The following is a 22,500-nucleotide window of genomic DNA, read 5'->3' as shown; positions in this document are numbered from 1 at the left end:
AAATTATCCAGTCTTGGACCCATTCTTTTATTGCAATTGATGTATATTTTAGAGATGTTTAATATCAATTTTTCGACTAAAAACTGACTTATGTTTGAATGTTCGCCATTTTGCTATGCGTTCGGATTTTTAAAAAAGGATGGGCCAAAGACAAGATAATTTATCATACTTTCATTCCGTTTTGGAATTTTTATTTTAGGATAAGCCCCCGAGGGCCAATCCATGGTACCCCGCAATTCATTTTTTTCGAATGATCATGTTCAAAGAGCCGTAAGGGAGGGGGGAAGAGGTTCTCACATATCAACAAAATCTTAAATTTTAGTTTAAAATGCGATGTTTAGAATGCAAAGAACCCCAATCGATTCGCCTTTCGCGTTATCGAGAAAAAAAAGATATTTGAAATATGGTGTAAAAAGTACTGTGCCCCCTTAAGTGTGTTCTTACGTTAAGCAAAATGAATCAATTTATAAGTTGATATGAAAGTTACTACGAAGAAAAGACTACAAAGAGATAACAAAAGACGCAGAAAAGGCGTCGAAAAGATAACAATAAGATAATGAAAAGAGAGCAAATAGTCGACAATAAAAGATGACGAAAAGACAACGGTAGAATGACAAAAAAACTGATAGACGAAATGTCGATAACACGTACGATTAAAAGGGGCCGAAAAAAGTCAAGGAAGGGACAAAAAATGTCAAAAAAAAGTATGAAAGTCTGTGCACGAACGAGGGACTTACGTAGGACTACGAATGCAGGTTCATTTCGACAAAGCTTGACATTTTGCATATGTTTGTTACACAAATGTTTAATTTACTATTCTGTATTAAATGCTCTAAAATATTCCTATACATTTGATACAAGAAATCAAGTTTAATTTTCCTAAATGTACGTTCTCTGTATATCAGTTTTACCCGTTTCCTAGAATTTGTAGTTCCATTAAGAATCAGGCCATAATCAGCCTTTTTCTGGTGATTGGCGATGGTATCACATTTAAAAAAAAAATTGTGTGACTTGTAGTACTTGTCAACTTCACGCACTGGCTTGAAACGAATGTCAACTAGTTTAAGGATCTTGCTCAAAACATAAAATATTTGTCATTGGACGCACAATTCTGACAGTTAAAATATCATCAATAAGCTAACGTCCTCTGTCTAATTTTTTTTGAACTGTTTGTCAGTTATTTCATAATCGACAGGACTGCAATCAAAGGTATGGAAACAATTACATGCAACTACACTCAAGTCGCTTTTTACGCGAAGGATACGTCCCGCGTAAAAAAACCGCATAAATCTTGCAATTCGCGTAAAAAAACGCATAAATCTTGCAATTCATGTAAAAAACCGCGTGAATTCCGAAATTCGCGTAAAAAACCGCGTAAATTCCATAATCCGCGTAAAAAAACAAAATTTCACGTAAAAAACAGTGGATTTCATCACTACGCGAAAATTTGAGCGACGTTTTGAGTACATCCGCATAAACTCCGAAAATCGCGTAAAAAAACCGCGTAAATTCCGAAATTCGCGTAAGAAAACCGCGTAAATTCCGAAAATCGCGTGAAAAACAAACCGCGTAAAAAGCGACTTCAGTGTAATTGTAAAGCAACAAATTAAACGCCCAAAACCTATTTTCGGATCAGACAGTCGCTAATTCTTTCTCATTTTGAAAATTGCTGCTTACCGTCACATGCATAAATATTCCGTCAACCTCTTTTTTCATACAAGACATCAGTTTTGAATAAAATCTTGCAGAATGTCGATACAATCGGGCGAAAGATAGGGTTAGTCGATTACTTTTTTATAACTGTTCACTTTTAGGACATCAATTTGGACGCGCGATCCTAAGAAATTTTGTTGGGATAAGGAGACATCATTTCTGGGGCACTTCCCTAACACAGACATCAAATCGGTCTAGGTTTATAACAGTCCTGAGAAATTTTGTTAGAACGAGAAGATTTTATCACTTGTTCTGGTTTGCTTCCCGAGCACAGATATCAAATTAGTATAAGTATAAAAGTCGTAAAGAATTTTTGACATGCTGGAACGAGGGGATTTTGTCACTTTTTTTTCTAAAAATTAAGTAATCGAAGTTTCAGTACAGATGGTGTGCTTACCTGTCGTCCCTGCCTGTGAAGCATGGCGATCTCGAAGAAAATGTATCGGGATTGACCTTGAAAATTTTCATTAATTTTCATTATTTTCACTCATTCGTGGTTGAAAAAGAAAATTATAATAGAAACCATATAATTGCCACGTTTGTAATGAGTTGATCGGTATCTAAACTATTATCGGCATCTAAATCATATTTTCGTGACGGTAACTAGAAACTAAACTATGGAATGATACCCTGCGGTAAGACATAATCCTACGTCTAAATTATTGGCCATCCTCGAGTTTTTGTCTTGACCTTTATAATGAGGTCTGACATTTAATTAATTTTTCATAACGGTAGTTTTTACAATCGACGGGCTATGGAAGAAAGTGATGTAACAAAGTTGTTTAAGGTATCCCAACAGAGTGGGGCGATGTGCAGACGAAGGAGCAGAAAATTAGGTAAGCGAGGGTCCTTGAAGCAACGCTTATTAAGCATGTTCGATCCGCGGATTCTCCCGCTTGGGTAAAGAGGAACGGTACACTTACTTGATAAGCGTGACTTCGATGACCCTTCTTTTATCTAATTTTCCGCTCTTGCCCCTTCACGGCCTGCTCCAGAAGAATTTTTTGGACGGATATTTACCCCTTTTGAATACAAAATCATCCAAATATGTTTTTACCGACTCTTGATTTCATCATGAATGAAGCTGATGATGAACACCGATAGTTGTTCAAAAGTTGGATGTTAGATGTGGCCAATTTAGTGGAAAGAATGCTCATTGGCATCAAGGATATTAATGAAGAACAAATACTATTGATTGTATGAAGAAGTCCAATTTTTTGTGTCTGGCATTTGCAGTAAGTGTTGATTTTCTTCTCTCATTCGAAGAAAACAGCGATTGATGCGCATCGGGAGCTCCAAAAAGGTCACGAAGATATTTCTTTAGGTGGAATAACCGTCCTGTGATTGCTTCCGTCGCTTCGTAAATGACGATTTCGATGTTGACGACCGTCCGCGTGAAGAAAGTCCACAAGCCTTCCAAGACGCTATAAAATGGAGGCATTGCTCCATGAGGATCCATGCCAAACGTACAGCAAGTGCTTGTTCACTAGAACCTACCCGTCATGCCATTTCCAAGTGATTGTATGCGTTTGGAATGTTTCGAAAGCAAGGAGCTTGGATTCCTTAATAAAAACTTTCCTGCATAGTGGCAAAAAAGAGACGATTTTTTACCGCATCGGGCTGAGATGAAAAATGAATATATTACAGCAAGTCAAAGAAAACAAAGTCAAGACTCATAGTCTACTCGACCTAATATTGGCCCTTCTGTATATTTTGTGAGACTATTTGTTATATAAGTTTCAATGTGGGAAGTCCTGCTCCACCCGATATAATCCCCAACTTCTGCGCTATTCGTTTATTACTTGTTTCGTTAAATGGCACATGGTCTGGCTGATAAGCAGTTCCCCTGCCAGGTAGATATCAGAAAATTGCTTGATTTGTGGTAATCTCGTAACGGTATTCGAACTCTTCCAAAGAGATGGAAAAAAGTTGTAGTTATATGCATCTCCCAAGTAACATTTAAAGTTTTATTACAATCCTATGATGGCCACAAAGTCATCATTACAGTACAATAAAAACTTAGTTGTCACTTGATTTGTAATGATCGGTAAAAGCTAATTACGAATTTAACTGGTCAATAAACATTTCTTTTAAAATGTGCTCTTTAATGATAGCCCAACATGGTTCCGACATATTTTTTGTATCTCTTTTGAGAAAGTGTTAAACTAGCATTTCTCTCTTACAGTTGCTAGAAAATAGCTAAAAGAAATTTGATTATGAGATGAGCACAATAGATAGTGCTTTCTCTTGACAACAGTTTTAGTTTAATTCGAATCATGGTAGATGGGAGATGCTTATATTATTTTACTGCTGATTACTTTTTTACAGCTGTTTTAAAACTTATAAATTTAGCGTTTTAAGGTCGAAAGGTCTGCAATTTTCATTCATTTTTGTATACTAAAATCTATATATATAAAAGTGAGCGTGAGTTTGTATGTTCCACCATAACTCCAGAACGCCTTGACCGATCGCCACCAAACTTGGCACACATATTCCTTGATATACGGGAATCAGCAATGAGGGGTTGATAAGAGGGGGGGGGGGGGGGAGGCCATAACTCCTAAATGCGTGGACGGTTCTTCACCAAACTTGGCATACATGTTCCTTGATATAAGAGAAGCAGCACTGACGAAGACAGGGGGTGGGACTCATAACAGGGCGGAGGCCATAACTCCGGAATGCCTGGACGGTTCTTCATCAAACTTGGTACACATGTTCCTTGACAAAAGAGAAGCACTGGGTGGTTAACAAAACGAAGGGGGGAGGTTTTCTAATAGGAAGGGGGAGGGTCACTAATAGGGAGAAGCCATAACTGCGAAACTCCTTGACCGTTCTTTATCAAATTTGCATACATGTTCCTTGGCATAAGGGAATCAAAACTGAAAGAGTTGATAAAAGGGGGGCGGTTCATAACAGGGAGGGTGAGGCTCCGCAATGTTTGCACGGTTCTCCCATAAGTGACGGTGGGACAAAAGGGGTAGTTGATGACCGGAGGTTGCTGACAGGAATGGGGAGTAACGTCCACAATGTAACAATTTATCCGTACAACAGAAAAAATCACAATACGAAACACTAAACTGCAATGCTCGCAGCTGTAGGTTTGTCAAGTGTAATTATGCACCGAATCAAAGTGACCTGTTTAAAAAGTGTTCGATCATTAGTGCAAAGCGTTGTTGGCCGACTCTATTTGAGTTACAGGGGTAATCATTTAAACAGTGTGGAGTTGATCTGAGAACACCATGTTTTTCTCATGGTCAGTTTTATTTGGAAAGTTTCAGATTTTAGGATAGGATGCAGTACTAAACTAATAAATAAATAAAAAGCTGTGTTCAGAAAAGTACAATAACAAAACTATTCATTTCCTATGGGTGGGGTGGCCATTGTTAAAAGCGGAAGGTGCAAATAGGAAAAATGTCTTTGTTTCTCATTCTTTATAGGTTTTATAGGGATTTCCGTAAAGAAAACAGATGTGCAAATGGCCGGGTAGACAAAAGAGGAGAAGCTGACAAATGGGGAGGAACTTCCAAAAGAGGAACAATATTTTAATATTTTTGCATTATAAGCATTTCGATTACATTAACTGATATACAAGTGGCTATGAGACAAAGGCGCCCCGAGTAAGATCAGGCACTCAGCTAGTAATCAGATAAACTAAAATATGTTCTGCTTAGTCAACAAATAGTACTGCACCAATATGGGAACCTTGTGGTACACCAATATAATTACTTTCTGCTTTTTGCATTCATTCTTACAACTGATTACTAAAATCAAAATCAACTGTGAATGATGTCAACTTGATTCTAAGCAGATAAACTCACACGTGAGTTTTTCTGTTTTCATAGCAAGAAGCACAAAACTCACACATATTTCTTCCCTTGATCACATCCTGCTTGATCACATTTTGCTGTGCTTCAACTGCTACACGGAGCTATGCACATTACAATACAATTTCGTTGTTGTACAGCATAGGCTTTCTCTCGTGCGATACGTAGCGTGAGTGTGAGTGAGCGTGAGAGAATGAATCTCTGAATAATTCGCAAAGTTAAACTAAAACATACATTTGAATTACATGTTTGCCCAATTCTTATTAGGCTTTTTACTTTTTAATTTCGAATCCCGCGAAGGAAAAATATATTTTCCGCCAATATGTTTGTATGTTCATGAATTAAGAATGTGTGCGGCATTTTTCGCTGCTGATGTTTTCTCTGACGGTAGATTCTCTTTCGCTCTCTGGTTCGTTGTATGAAATGCTAGCTGTAGAAGAATTAAGCAAAATTCTCACAGCTGAATTTGGTTCACATCGCATAGCAACAGAGACATCGCGCATAATAGCGAGAGAAATTCATATGTGAGTTTGGCGCTTGTGATCAAGGTAAGGTAAATTCCATGTGCTTGAAATCTCATTGAGTTTTTTGCTGCTATGAATTTCTCAACACTGGTATTTACATTAATTAGGTCTCGAATTTTTACACTTCCAATCACAGATTTGTTCGTTCAATGGTTCAAATAACAGAGCTTTTTATGAAGTGCCTGTCGAAACTTCAGTTTAAACATCAATTAGAAATTTAAAGCTGCATGCATCGATTTTCAATATTGACTATATTGGTATATGCTCACCGGACAGATAGACCGTGTAAAGGTTCTCATTGCATAAACCATTATCAATTCCGCAGCATGATGTGTGTCTGATCGCCCGAGAATCGGTAAAGTTTTCTCGCTTCCAATGAACGCAACCACCAGTAACGGTTGAGGAAGTCTATTTTTCCGGCGCGCTACGCAACAGTGCGTTCTATAATTTCGTTGGTAGATTTGAGCGTGAAGGTTGTAGCGGGTTGGGCCATACCACACACCAGCAGCTGCTGGTTTTTTGCCATTTTCGAAATCGGTTTTTTCACATCCTAAAAAACGAATATGACGGCCTAAATGGTATACTAAAATATGGTGCAAGGTTTAAAGTTTAACTTTCGAAGGCGTTCTAAGTGTGATGCTTTTGGCAGCAGAGAAGAGGGTGACGACACGGGAGCTGGTGCTGCTGCTGCTGCGAAAGCCTACCAAAGGCGACACACGAGGCTAAATGAAAACCCTGGAAAAGCTCATTAAATATTTATTCGTCTACGTAAAAGCATCCACTACGATTATAGTAGTGCTGCAGAAGTGGGTAAGCGCCACCGTTGTTAGCACGACACTCGTGGTAAAAAGTTCTGTAAATATGCTATAAAATCAGCCTCAACGATTCGTTCCTGTGTGCAGGGTTGCCACATGCACAGATTATTCTGTGTTTAACAGATATTTGAAAGAAATCGCCTGTACAGAATCTGTATGCATAGATTACAGGTTTTCGCCAAATTACACAGATTAAACAGATTTTTGAGTTTTTACATGAGAGTGAAAGAGACGGAAATAGTCAGCAAATGACTTTCTATCTCTTTCACTCTCATTGTTTTGCATTGGACAGATTTTTGCACAGATATTTTTCCTTGCCGTACAGATTGTCAGATTTTTTCAACAAAAAACACAGAATTATATGTGGCATCCCTGCCTGTGTGTCGTTCACTTGTTCTTTGGGCTGGGAGGGGTGTGTTTTTCGGTCGCTGAATATATGTCACTTACTATGGAGTCTCAAATTCTTGGCGCATTGTTGAACGGGTAGAGAAAGTGTAAGGTGTTTGCCATTTTTGGCACTTGAGAAATCGTTGTGGAAAGTAATTACATTAACACCAACGTTGAGCAAACTTTTGAATTTCGTATCAGCTGAACTGAAAAGTTGGAATAATTTTGAAGAAAACTACAAACATCACCTGGCAAGTGAATTTCACAATATCACCTGGGTTCCTAGAGACACCCTATCTCGTGTATGCACCACATATGATTCCCATTGGAACACACGATTGCTGATTTTCAAACATTTTATCCACCTGCCAGCTACGGTCGTTTTTTTTTCACCGTCGACACGACGAGCCTCGTTTGGCAGCAGCCGGAGCCCTCCAATCTCATAAAAGTCGTTTCGAAGAGAAGCTGAAGATTATACGCTGAATATTTCATGTTTTAAAGTTGCTTCTTCTATTTTGCTCCGTCTGCTGCTGTAGGCACAGGTTCTGAATTGACGGGGGGAATGTCTGTGCCACCTTTGGCTTGTTTGTGTGTGTGTTTGAATGTGTTTGCTTGAAGCTTGCTATTGATAAACAATAGCGGAAAGGAGTACGTGTTGTGGGCTTGCTGTATCCTAGTTTTGCAATTTTAACTCTAGTTGAGATGGACCGGTCGCTTTTATAAGCAGATTTTAAAGCACCATCAGGCAACGATTGGCTGAAAATGAAACCTCTTCGCCGATCAATAGATAACAGAAGGGTCGTTTAAGTTTGAAATTGCATTCGATAAGCTTTAATTATTATTGCTGAAGTCAAGAGGTTTGAGCTCAAAAGGAGGTCAATCTAGCGAGGGAATAAGAAAAAAATCAGAAAAATAGTAACGTGGTTTGACTTTTACTTTCGTAAAAATCAAAAGTGACAACTTATAAGCCTACAAGCTTAATGTCAGCAAGCTGCAACGTTGTTCGTCCTCATGAATACTAAGTATGCATTAAATAGATACTTTTGCTGATCAAAGCTGAACTATAATGATTGATGAACGAGGCTTAAATCGAAATTGAATGAAAAATCAAACATTGTGACACACAACTCACACTGGCTGACGGTTTGAGTGAGTCGGATTTTGTCTAATCTGCATAATTTTGATCAGAGCGGATTTAAATGGGCCCCATCGGACTTACTAGAGATAAACTATTCTTTTGCCACATTGTATTTATTCGGATATAACGAGGGTCGAGAATGTGGGTTTCTTGTTTGTTGTTGACTATCATCATCGATCTAACCTAAATATCGATGTCCTACGCATCCTCTGGAAAACGATTGTTCGTAAACATCAATGTTAAGCCTCTATGTAGATATGTATCTCAAAATGTCACTGACGTCATCAGTATCAACTTGTTTCGATTGACTGAGAAGGTATTTGAAGCCACTGCTAGAAAACTGAATTTTTTTTTGTCGGTTTTACTAGATCTGACGTGATTTTGCGCTGATTTTTTCCCCAAATTTTTCCCTAAAACCCAAAGGTAGGCTTTAATACAAATACTCACTTTTCCGCTCAGTAAAGCAATCCCTGCCCTTACCAGATGCTTTACTTAAACACAGCAAATCTGATACTTACATCAACGTATTTAAGACTGGAATTAGGCATATAACTGCCAGTTCAACTGTTTTATAACTAACAGGTGTGTTAATACCCGAGCAGGAGCGAAGAGCAAAATGATATCAAAATGTGTTATGGAAATCGAATAACTCGTATCAAAATTTGGTCTTGTTTTGGCTGACATAGTTGGTAAAATAACAAAAAATAATATCAAAATTTTGCTCCTTAAAGGCCAAACGAATAACTACTTGTGTTATTTGAATAACAAAGCAATAACATGACTGTATTCAGAGTTTGGAATAACATATTATAGTATTATTAAGGTATTGAGTAACAAATGCAGTAGCATATGAAATATTAAAAAATCATTTTATAAAATATTTATAATCTACATAAAGAGATTAATAAAAAAATGTTATGAAATATATCGAATGTCGAAGGTCAAAATAAGATATGATAACAAAATCAGTTACAAAACTCATCTTACAACCACTGTTTAAAATATCTACTCGAATACAAAATGTGTTATCAGTGTACCTCCATATATATTCAATAACAAAATATAGCATTATAACACAGTTTGATATTGTTTTTATATTATTTTGCTCTTCGCTCCTGCTCGGGTAGAGTCATAATTTTCGCGGTCGACCGCGAGCTAGGAAAAGCTTATTAAAACTATTTGTAAGTAATTAAATTCGCATAAATTCATTTCATTGATTCATGGTGGTCAAGAGCAGCTTGCATGTCAAAGTTTTGATAATGCAATGGACACGCAGTGTGTACTACTTCTAATAAAAAGAATTATTATGACGAGAAAATGGATCGTCCTCGACTAGCTCACATCCATCGGGTGCGAGGTCTGATCCGAAGTCAACGGTATCCTCCTGATTCTCTGCTAAAAATAGTTTTGGCTACTCTTACGTCGGGCGTTCTGGCCACTTGTCTAACCCACCGCAGGGTGCCACATTGTACTGTCTTCATTATATCAGCATATTTGTATACTAGATGCAGCTCGTGGTTCCTGCGACTGCGCCAAATTCCATTTTACATTTTGACACCAAGTATCTGTAGATCACAACCGTTCAGTTAGCTTCGAGGTACGATGCTGGTCTAACAAGCCAGTCGTCGTATGTTCGTATCTCGGTTAGGCGGTACTGCTAAAAAGAGTCAGTAGTATTACTGAACTAGCACCGTAGCTGGCCTGTACTCTACCAGCCGGCTGTGAAGTCTGTCGATAAAGAAGGGTCAAGTCTTAGAAAGACCAGACGTTTAAGTCCAAGGCTTTATATGTAGATCACAGTAGTTTACGTTCAAAAACCTGAAGCACTCGTCAATCAGCTCCCTTTAGCGTCCATGGTTCATGTCCGTAGAGAGCCACCGCCAAACTACGGGACAGGAGCTGGCTGCGTAATCCATTAAAAGCCCGATTCGCCACTGCAATTCGTCGTTTTACTTTGCGCTTTACATTACTGTCACGTGTTACGAGCGTACCAAGGTATATGAGTTCCTCCAAAACTTCATATCGTTTCTCAATCAACCTCACCTCGGCACTAACACCATTCGGTCTCCCAGGTACGTGCCAGCAACCGATGTACACGTTTTTGCGGCGTTAATGGTAAGTTCCAATCTCACTGCTTCCCATTTAAAAGGTCTAAAGACCTCTTTCACTACTCTGCGGCTATTTCCGATGGTATCAACGTCATCCGCAAAACCAAGAAGCATGTAAGATTTTGTGATGATAGATTAGAGATTATCCTTTTGCTTTAGTCCCTCTAAAGTCACGAAAGCGGCTGAGTTATGATTTTGACCCAGCCAGCGTTGCACGACTAGGAGTAACTTATTTCGCTTCATTTCGTTTGACTGAATCGTACGCCGCCTTCAAGTCCATAATCAGATGATAAGTCTGCAAGTTATTCTCCCGGAACTTGTCTAATAACTGACGCAGGCCAAACATCTGATCTGTCGTGGAGCGACCTTCACGTAGACCAGCTTGGTACTCGCCGACGAAGGACTCCGCTATCGATCTCAGTCTACAGAACAGGTTACGGTTGCTTGTTAGTTTTTACAACCGAGTCGAGTGAAAATAGGGCAAATGAGGCCATTCAACCACTCCTCCGGTATTTGTTTTACCTCCCAGACTCTGGCAATGATCCGGTGGATTACTTCTTATAGCCGCTCGCTCCCCGCTTTTAGAAGTTCAGCCTGGATACTGTCCTTCCCTCCAGCCTTACTGTTTTTCCGCTCACTGATTGCCTTCTTAACCTCCTTTTGTGTTGGTGCCTTCACAGCTTGGCCATTGCTCACAATTCTTTTCCGTTCTGCATACAAAATTCTCTCCCGCATCCCGTTTCTCAGACTGAAGCCGTTGCAGGAAATTTTTATTGGCGAATACCAGTGCGGTTTTCGAGAGAGACGCTCCACGACGGACCAAGTGTTCATCTTGCGACAAATCCTCCATAAATCTCGCATATTCAACTTGCAGGCTCACTATTTGTTTATAGACTTCAAGGCGGCGTACGATTCAGTTAAACGATATGAGCTGTGGCAGATTATACTTGAACATGATTTTCCAACAAAACTGATTAAGGCTGATACGTGATATCTTTGATGGTGGTTTCAAATCAAGCGTCATGATAGCGGGTGAGACATCGGAATCGTTTGTGATGTTACATGGTTTGAAGTAAGGTAACAGACTATCGAATTTGTTGTTCAACATTGCATTACAGGTGCAGGTGCTATTCGAAGGGCAGGCGTGGAGAGAAGCGGAAGCATACCAAAGCGGCTGCCAACAAGGCCTTCTATTAGATTACGTAGCCAGCTGAGGTCCCGTAACCTGAAACTCCGAACAAAATTCGCACTCTATAAGACGCTAATCCTCCCCGTGGTACTCTACGGCAACTACGCGTGGACATTGAAAGAGAACGACTGACGAGCTCTTGGCGTTTTTGAGCATAAGTTTCTGCGATCAATTCTTGACGGCATATTAGAAGAAGGAGTGTGGTGCAGGCGCATGAATCATGATATATTCCAACAGGGTAGACTACAATGGACTGTCCACGTAGGAACGATGCCGGATAAGAGACCAGCGAAAACAATATTTGGCGTCGATCATTCCATTCTGGTGACGAAGATTGATTGTTCATCTGGAAGCTTCGTATAACGGGTGGCAACTAAAATTTTGGAATTTTTATCTCCTAATAGCTTACTAGGTAATAGTCTTCCAGTTGATATCGCTGATTTGATGCGTAAAGAATTATTGTATTCAAACCGCCCTAAATTAGATTTTCCACTCCACAACTCAACAACTATGCTTTATAAACAAGTGTTTACGTTTGGATTCAAGCCGTCATAAAAGTCTTCCATCAATGCTGTTGAATTACGCAGAATCTGTGGTGTTAAATTATTGAAACGGACTTTTATCCCTCCTTATTCAAATTAATAGGCCGTATGATTAAAACAGTTGGAATAAACTCTCCCATAAGATTTACACGGGAAAAGCAAAGCAAACTGTTTTATTCATACGGCCTAATATTGGCATTTGGAAGCCATGATTTGTATTATTGCTAAATAGTTTCATATTTACCATTTACTTTTTTAATGCCCCCTTGAAAAGGATTTCACCAGGGCTTTCGCTCATCCTAATATAAAAATTCACGGAGACTTGGGTTAGATGAATCGGGTAAACAAAAGAAACGATATGGAAAAGCTGATGAAGGATTTTTCTACGTTCTGTCGAAGCCGGTATCCTATCCGTAGCCAAAATATTGTAGCAAAAATTGAGCAGAATTTAACAGTCTTTGGGTTCATCGGCGACTTTAGTTTGTCAAAACAAAACACAGTTTCGAAACAACAAAGATCAAGTGGTAAAAATCCATTGAAACATGAATTCATAAGTCATTATTTGGGTAGTGAATTAAAATGAATGGTATATTTTGAGAACCGTGCAATATCTGCATTTTCAGTTCTACTGAAAAGAAGAGCTGAAATTGTTTTTCGCGCATTAATTTACTGCTGACATAATTTGTATTGATTAAAGATACATCTTTCTATAAAAAAACCTTAATTTAAATACTAGTAATACCATCAAAATAATGGTCGCAGTGGTCTAAAAAAGTATCAGCAATTCAAAATTTTGTCGAATACAATCCATGATTAATCTAATGGTTGCTTTTTCTTTTTTCATTTCAGGTATGTGCAACAACCTTAGGAAAGGTGAAATCAAAAGAAGCTTGTTATGTTTCAAACTTCTTCGCAGTATCGCTCGAGTATAGTGTAAACTACCCGTAGCAGCAGTTATCGATTTTATCACACGTTCTCATCTGTTGCTTATAGGTAGTTAGTCTGTATAATTAATCCGACTCGTTGTTACGACTACGACCTCGACAGTGGAGCTCCTTTCGAACGGTGCTGTGCTGCAAGGATGTTGTGTCTGATAGTGCGATACGGGGAGTTCGAATTCCATTTTATTTTCGTTTCCCATCAGCAGAAATTGCCGGTTGTGCGAAAATTAAAACTTTTCTTTCTTGCTGCTCTAACGATTTGAGACTCCTCAATAGTTTATAAACGATAGTTTCGTACAAGTTAGGAACGATTTCTGGCGTCTAATTAAAACTAATGTCTTCACATCTTAACACTAGAGAGTCGATCGGAAGCGTTCTATTAGAGGGTTAGGATGGTTGACAACAACTACTAACCCTCACTTGATTCTAGGACGGAAAATTGCCCGTAAAGTGTTAACGAACGGACAGGGACTTATCCGACGACATTCGCAGAGCTGCTGTCATCAATGTGGTAGCAAACGACCATCCGAGGACGATATGTAGTGCCCAGCTAAGCCGGCCTTCTAGAGTTAGTACCAAAGAGACCGCCATTCGACTAAAGATACGGTCGTAAATCAGATCATGGTGTCCGATGGTATTATACAGAGCTGAGAATGACGAGAACCATCATTTCATTGGCAACCGGTAGAGTAACCGGAATCCTCTCTTAAAATAAAATATTTCAATCAACATTAAACACTAGCCATCTAGTCTTCCTTAATACGCCTGAGTGTATCATTATCTCTGCCAGAGGGTCGTACGATGATCGGTGTGCTGCGACACTGGTGTCGAGGTGTATCACGCAGACAACGACCTAAGAGCCGTGACGGGAACCGTCGTCCCCGTTCCGGTTCCCTCCGCTGGCTGGCTTGGCACCCTGTGCAAGAGTAGCTAATGTTTGATGGTCGAATCAGAAAATAGAATCTGACAGCTCGCTGTGTACCACAGCGGGACCAAAGGCCGATTCTATAAATTTATTCGGTTTTCCTGGGTTAATGCTAATGATTGTGCTGCTTCAGTCCTTTGTAGTGCGTATAGCACGGGTAGAAACAATGCATACTTTTACTACATACCAACCGCTTTGTACCGGCCATCTGGCGTCTCCATCGAAAGATGCTACTTTTGTTGGTGCATGCGATAATAAATTCACCGTCGCAAATTGCTTCCTGAAGTTGTTTTGGGGTTTTCTTTTTATCGTCGAACATTCGCATACTTTTCTTTTTTTAATTTATTCAGAATAACTTTGACTGCCTTTCCCACTAAGTGTCCGTACATTTCACAGACGCTTTGTTTTTAATTAGATTGATTAGAGCTGAGAAGGGGATTAAATTTAGATGGGCCTTTTTCCAAGTTAGAAACTCGTACCAACTGTTACTGGCAGGAATGAGTTGACAAAAGTTTTTGCGAGGAGTTTGCTGTTAGATGATCAGCACACAGCATAGGATAGCAGCTGTGTTGCCGGTGGCACAATTCACGCGAATAATTCCAATAAATCACGTTGCGGTAGGATGGTAGACAGGTTTCGGGTAATTTCATGTCGGTATAGTCTGGCTGACCGAATGAATGTTGATAGTTAAGCGAAGAGAATGCGAGGGTCTCGACGAGCAGTGTGTGTGTCATGATTTTCAACCTCCTGTTTCGGGGTGAATGCGCGTGTTTAACAACTGGCCGCATTCATGGTAACTATAGGTTTAGAGGTATTAATTGTCTGCTAAAATTATATAAACAAGAATGACTAGAACAATTTAGCAACACTGCCTCGGGGCTGAGAAACTTGGGTAAATACCTACAGTTGACAGCCGCTGGCATTTAATTTTCGCGCTTCCATTTGTTTCGGAAATTGCGTTTTGGAAAGAGAAAGCGGACAAGTTTCGACCCTTGAGTACAGTTTCTTCGAATTATACGATAATTATACTTTGGGTTCTCTGACCTTCTTTTGATGGTGAAGGAAATTGTTTTTCGGTGCATCAAAAAGTATGCCTTTAATCTTTTAATCCTGCGGCTTTCGTGGAATTTAAAGTTTTATTTGCCCACTCTAAGAGGTTTTCTGAGCACGGCGCGGCGCGCTTTTTCTTTTCGGTCGCATGCACTGCTAATTGAAACATTCAAATCCTTTTAAACAACTTAAGAACTGAAAATTGTGTAGGAACATCATAAACACAATATTTTCGTTTCATTGCTTGAATAACGAACCTCGCTCTACTCTAGAAGCATATTGCATAATGGTTTTATTGCATGCAGAAAATCAATCAAAGAAACACTCCAAATTGGACCATTATGTTCATTTCCGTTTGGTAGAGTAGTTCCCGAAATCTACATAATTTGCAAATTAATATTTTCATCGTACAATTATTACGTTTCCTCACATATGGCACTGTGGTTTCAGGTGTCAAGGCCTCAATTATCAGTTTATTACCTAACCTTTTGCGGGAACATTACACGTTGAATGGTTTTTGAAAAATAGCCATTGGGCGAATTTTATGCACCAGTCAAAGGTACCGGTTTACTTTGCTACCCTTGATTTTGCTCTATTTCCGCTTGTAAACAACTTCTATGCTTCAGCAGGTGCCATGCCATTGCCCACGAACAAACGAAGCGTGACTACGGCCATTACGGTAATTGATACGTAAATGTAAACGTAAACAAATTAGTTTTCTGTTAATGAATGGATAAAGGGTAATAACACCTTTTGACGAATGAAACCTGTGCTTACTGGGTCAATGTGTTTTAGGTGCCCCGTCTAGCATGTAGGATGGTAATTTATTTCGTATGGCGTCGTATCAAGGTCGCTTATGTTTTACGGTTTTGTTACGTGTTGAGAGTGCTAGAATATTTTAAATGTTATATACGGCGAGAACAAAATGAATAAAAAATCGCTAATCCTGTTGCAGGTACGCGTATTTCGGTAGCTGTTTGCAAATTTTTTTTGTGCAAATTTTGCAAATCATTAATGTGATGATGCCTACCCTTATTGTGTGATAGAAAAGGTGATCCTTGCGGTGCATGGAGGGCCCAGAATGGATTGGTAAAATCGGCACAAATTGCAACAAACATCCAGAATCCCAAAACCAGAAGAAATATGTTCAGCTTCCGATTGTACACGGTCAGGACAATTCTCCTATGTAGTCTCCCCTGGCACGAGACGCTTGGTATAGTAAACACGGTTTTTAAAGCTGCTGCAAAAATAAGTCCAGGCCGGATTAATTGATGAATTGATGGGTTAACAAAAGTCACATCAGCAGCGAACTTATGGGTTTGCGAGACGTGCTTGTCGCAGTCTTCTTGAAAATGCTGTTTTTTTAGGGAGAGTAAGCAATGATGTGGCAATAGTGATATAAGGTTTTTGATGATATTTTTCGTAAATTGGAGGCATTTCGAAAACTTCTATAAAATGTTTGTCATTTGGCTTACAACTCCCTATAAACATCACCAAATTTCACATCAAAAAGTTTTGTGGAGAATTGTGAAGGAAACGCTGGCAAAGGCTCTATACTGGTTCATTTCTAAGATTTGAGTGAAAGAAAACCCGTCGTAGAAATCGATGGAAGGAGTATTTGTTCCAGTTTCAAAAAGGTTAACCAGGTATGCAGACTGCTGTAGTTATCAAGGCATAGAGCTGGTTAACGTCGTCTACAAAGTACTCACCCAGATCCTGTTACTCCGGTTCTCTCCGATAGCACAAGGAGTCGTAAGGAATTGTCAGGCGGGATTCATGGGCGCTCGCGCCATTGCGGACCAGATTTTACCATCCAACAGATCTCACCAGATTTTACCATCCAACAGTAGAAATATTGGGAGTAGAACATCTTCATTGACTTCAAAGCAGCATACGAAACACTGGATCGGATCAGCTATGGCAGATTATGTATATATTGAGTCCTTTCGAGACACGACGAGGATTGAGAAAAGACGACGATTTATCCCCCATGTTATTACTCTTGAAAGGGTGATTTGATGAGCGGGCGTCGAAACGAGAGGTACGTTTTACAATATAAGTAGCCTACTCTCAGGCTTCGCCCCCCGCATAAATCACATCTGTTTAGGTCTATTCGTTTTCCTAGTTCCACTGACTACTATAGCTAGTTTTCCCTAGTCCTCGGATCGATTTGACCTTTGTAAAAATTTTGCGACTTTCGAACTGAATAAGCGGCGGTCTTTTGTTTCAGTATTTATAGGTTAGGTTAGAGCGGAGCTAGTTTTCAAATTAAGTTTACATAACGATTAATAACAACAGTTGAATTACTATTGTTGTGTGTCTTATTCTTGTTTCCTTCATTCAATGCCACTACACATGTGATTTGATGAATGTTTCTTGTAGCATTTTTTCTCAGCTTTCCGATGGTGGTGTTAAAATGAAAATCGGTTGGGGGGCTCATGCTGAAAACGGTGATTTTTTGATAAAATCCAACATGACGGCCAAATCCAAGATGGCCACCGATTTTTTTCACTTCGTTTATAAACGCTATCTCTCCTCTTTACAAAACCGTGTCGTTTGTAGTTTGTTTCATAGCTAATTTTAGAAATATCACAATAACTATATGAAAATTGTGAACCTTGCTACAAATAACTGGTTGTTTTATTCAGTTAATGCCATTGCACACGCTATATCCGAAGGCACTTAAACTTTCATGCACCTCAGATTTTTCTTTACAGGATGTTAGTATTGGTCAAAACAATTAATTTAAAGAAGGTCTAAAAATATTCTCTCTTAGGTTTTTTACAAAATTCAATTTTCAAGGTTATTTAGGGGTCATCCCCTCTTAAGTAATCATATCCGTTGTATTCGACCACCTCCGATTTCAACGAAATTGGGTGTAATTGGTCATTCCTGCCCCACATTCATTTTCCCAAAGTTTTGTACGGATTGATCAATCCCCCTTGCAGTGACGCTTCTCCATTTTTTTCAGATTTTCGAAAATACGGGTGATTGTTCAATCCATACAAAACTTTGGGAAAATAAATGTGGTGTCGGAATGAACAATTATACCAAATTTCGTTGAAATCGGAGGTGGTCGATTACAACGGATATCATCTCTTGAGAGGGGATGGCCCCTAAATAATCTTGGAAATTGAATTTTGCAAAAAACCCAAGATAGAATATTTTAGGACCTTCTTAAAATTATTTGTTTGGACTAATACTAACATCCTGTGAAGAGAAATCTGAGGTGCATGTAAGTTAAATAATAAATACCCTCGGACATAGCGTGTTGCACACCAAATTTTATGAATGTTTCTTGTAGAATTTTTTCTCAGCTTGCCAATGGTGGTCTTAAAATGAAAATCGGTTGGGGGGCTTACGGTGAAAACGGCGATTTTTTGACAAAATCCAGTATGGCGACCAAATACAAGATGGTCGCCAAAAAATTTTTACTCCATTTGAAAGCCCTGTTCTTCTTTACAGAACCGAGTCATTTGTTAGTTGTTTCATGGCAAATTGATGAAATATCACAAGATATCGATCTCAAGGTTTGCTCAAAATTCAACTTTTTTTGAAACTGTTAGGGGCCCCTTGGCGAACGAGAGGTCCACTATTTCGAAGTATCAAAAGTGTATTTTTTATTTGTTAACCATTTTCAACCAATTAAGTGCAAAAGTTCTAATATTTGAAGACCTCGTGTCAGTAGTGGCCCCGTTTCAGCGAGAATTACTCAGTTTATTAACTCTATAAGAAGCATCACCAGGATGATATAAAATTCTGCACGAAGGATTTATAATGAGTGACCTGAGAATAATCCCATCCTTAAGTAGAATGGTTTTGATTCTACTAAGTTTCGCTCATCAAAGTAGATTCTGCAACCTTGCGGTTACGGAGGTTGCGGTCCTAATGTTACATTCGGGCTTGTGTTACTTTCGGGCTCGTGCTGCAATCGGGCTAGTGTTATATTCAGGCTAGTGTTAAATTCGGGCATGTGTTACATTCGGGCCTATGTTACATTCGGACTAGTGTTGAATCCGGTTATAATCTCAGATTATAGCTTGGTTCGACCCATGCACCTTCCAGCATTGGACAAAAGGTAGGAGCCATAACGACTACTTGTTAAGCGTAGCTGCCAATAATCCCCCCCCCCCATCTTTCCGCTCTTTCGGGGCTTTGGACCCTCTGCTATGGTTCGCAGTAGTCGTAGCCTCTACGAATATCCGTAATTTGTAGTCGGAGTTAATCTGGGGAATACAATGGAGTTAGAATTTTTGAGATCAAAATTCCTTCGAATTCCCTGGCCATTTTTTTTGAAAATATGTGTAAAATATGTGTAACTAGTGTCTTTCTAGACTTAATATTTCCGGAGAAATAAGCAAACGAAAATAAGCGGACTTGAGGAAAACAAGACTTTTGCTTATAAAAGTGGGGGCTCCCATAAAAGGGAGAGACCAATCAGCACCAAACTTGGGATTTTTGCTTTTTGACCCAAAACAAATATTCTGGTTGAATTTGGTAAAAATCCGTAAAGGTCGATTACACGGTGAAATGACCCTTATTAATGTCGTCTTAAAATGTCATTGACACATATTGGAATACCAGACTCTTCTGTTATAAACCCAATGCATTGGTAGCGAAAGTTATCAAGCACTGTTTAGTCATTAGTTTAAAGAACAGTATAATACCACTCAATTACACCGTGAGACTGTGATATCATCATGAGTTTTATGCATCGACATTCAGAAATTATCCGCATCACCGCACCAAATACGGTACATATTATTTCTACTGACAGTCAGTGATTATAAAAACTAAAATTACCTTTTATTTTACTATCAAAATCATGAAATCGTTTCAGTTGTTGAAAAACAAATAATTTGAAAAAGAAAAGTTTAGCAAAACAACGATTGCTAAAGTAGGGTACGGGTGGGTATTTCCAGCCCATTAAGCGATAGCCTGAACAATATTCAAGAACTACGTTGAAACTATATTTATTCGAGACAAGATTTTTACTGAATATCGGTGTGTATTTTGTTCTTAATAAAACGCTACTGAATTTGAGTTATAGTCGTGAGAAATGATGAAGTCGCTGCGGCTAAATTGAGCCCATTTTCTATAGTGGTGTCTGTGTTTTTTAAATCCGACAGGCCGAAATAGCTAGCACAGCAATTAAATGCTTTTCAAAAACAGATCAAAAGAGACAAGAAAAGAGAGACCGATAGATAACTTCTCGCTATTGCCTACATTCCGGGCTCATTGAAGATAATTAGTTTTGCAATGACAACAGCTTGCTGCAGGCGCTAGTGTATCACTGAATCGTTCATATACACTAGCGCCAGTTGTCACTCAAATACCAGATATGTCAGCACATATATTGGTAGTAGTGTAAATAACGCACCATACGCTGGAATTTAAAACAAAATGCTGCTAATGGCTAGTGAATGAAAATTGATTTACATTTTCATATCAGAGGGGAATTTTTGTGTTCTTCCGTGATAAAAAGAAGTAGAATTGTTCTGTGATAGCATATTCACAGCTGTTTAGTTTCTAGAACAAGTAAACGTGATCATAATTGTGTGTTTTCCAAACCATCATCAAGAGCGGATACGCCTAAGCGATTGCTGCTAGTTTTTTCAGCCTGGTTACGTGCTAGTGGAAAAACAGTGGTTTTGATGTTTATTGAATCAAATTAAGCAAACTACTTACATTTTTATGAAAATAATTATAACACATTAAAGCCTATGAGCGCTACATTCGCTTCAGTATTGTTATATAGCGGCAAAGTTTTTATTTGGAAAAGTGTTGCTAAAAATGGTAATATATGCCGAAATTAGTAGCGTGATGATAATACTCTCCCGTACCCTACTAAAAAATACCAAACGCCAAATGAAACAATTTTAAAAGAATTAGATATGCATAATTTTTTGTAATGCCATTCTATTTGATTTAAATCAACAATTTTAATATCAGAAATTATACCTGTAAAACAATTCTTATGAAATTTCGCAGATATATTCGTAGTAATAAAATCTCCCGGTTGATACTGAAATATTTAAAACTAGATAAATTTTTGTGGTTAAAATCATTACAAATTATTATAAATTAATACATTAACACACGACACACAATTGCGCATAACTTTCAATTCACAAGTCCAATCCAAAAATATGTTTTGTAATTCAACATTTTTGAAAAGGAGGAAGTGTCTAATGCGAAGGTTGATTAATTGGATGAACTGGAAAATTTTGGTATAGACCAAAAATATATACGGTTGTGCAATGACAGGTGGGGCTCGCATTCACGCTCTTTCAGTTGGTAACTACTCGAATGTTTTACTCACTAAACTACTGCCGCCCGTTATATTAGGTAGTCTAATACCTAGTTTTGTATAGAGACAGATACGAGTAGATTAGATATAATAAAAAGCAAGCTAATTTTGTAAGAGTTATGTAGGAGGCCAAATGAGCTTGTTATTTTCTACAAAATTGTTGAATTAATTAGTGGCCTATGAGATGGTTCGGTTAAATAAGTAAAATCGGTTCACAAAGAGCAGGACAGTCCTGCTTTTATCATCTAACAGACCACAGCAGATTATACTGGATGAGATTTTTTTTGCCGATATTCGGAATTCGATGACTAATTGGAAAATAGCGCTGGATCAGATACGAAATGTTAATATTCATTCGTATTCATTCGTACAGTGTACCTCCGACTTCAAGTTACAGTTAATTCACATAACTAGAAATTATGAATCGTATACTTAGTTCTTGTTAGGTATAGGTTGTGATAAATAGCATAATATGAGTAATACATTCTGCTCAGTAAGACCGGACATATTTGCTTTATTACTGTTTCTGCATTTCAATTTTGGATTCCCCATCAATGTTAAAGTTGAACAGTCGTACTTTTCAGAAAGACCCCGCTTCTATCGTTCCCGTTCACCATCGTAGAAACAATAAAAAATTAATTCATTAAGCGTACCGGTTAGAACCGCATTTGGAATGGCCAGCTCTCACTTTTCTCCGTATTAGGTTTAATCGGCACCTTTATACATAATAATTGCTCAATGCTGCAGCAGCGAGCGATGTAAATCGGTGTCACCCGGTGGATAGAATTACAACAACCACACAGAAGCTTACCGAGACCACGCCGCAGCGCAGCAGGCAGGAACCTCCTCCCGGGTAAGGGTGCAGCAGAGCAGCCGGTGCCGGTCCAAATTCAACAACATCGTCTGTAAGCCCCCATCAGTCACCTGCCGTTCGCTGCGGAGTAGGTATTAAAACCTGCCTACGGCGGATTACCTGTTAAGCTGAGCGGCCGGATCACCGTGACAGCATGCTAATTTGCAACTCGAGCATACGA

The 22,500-nt window shown here is 38.8% G+C and overlaps 1 protein-coding gene across 1 annotated transcript in view; it reads left to right on the top strand.

Moving 5' to 3' along the window:
* The window catches only part of LOC128738119 (heterogeneous nuclear ribonucleoprotein L), a 456,878-nt gene that overhangs the window by 79,345 nt on the left and 355,033 nt on the right, over positions 1–22,500 (top strand). The window lies entirely within an intron of this gene.

Source organism: Sabethes cyaneus, chromosome 2 (genome assembly GCF_943734655.1).
Source record: "Sabethes cyaneus chromosome 2, idSabCyanKW18_F2, whole genome shotgun sequence".
Lineage (NCBI taxonomy): Eukaryota > Metazoa > Arthropoda > Insecta > Diptera > Culicidae > Sabethes > Sabethes cyaneus.
This window is presented reverse-complemented; position numbering and strand designations above follow the sequence as displayed.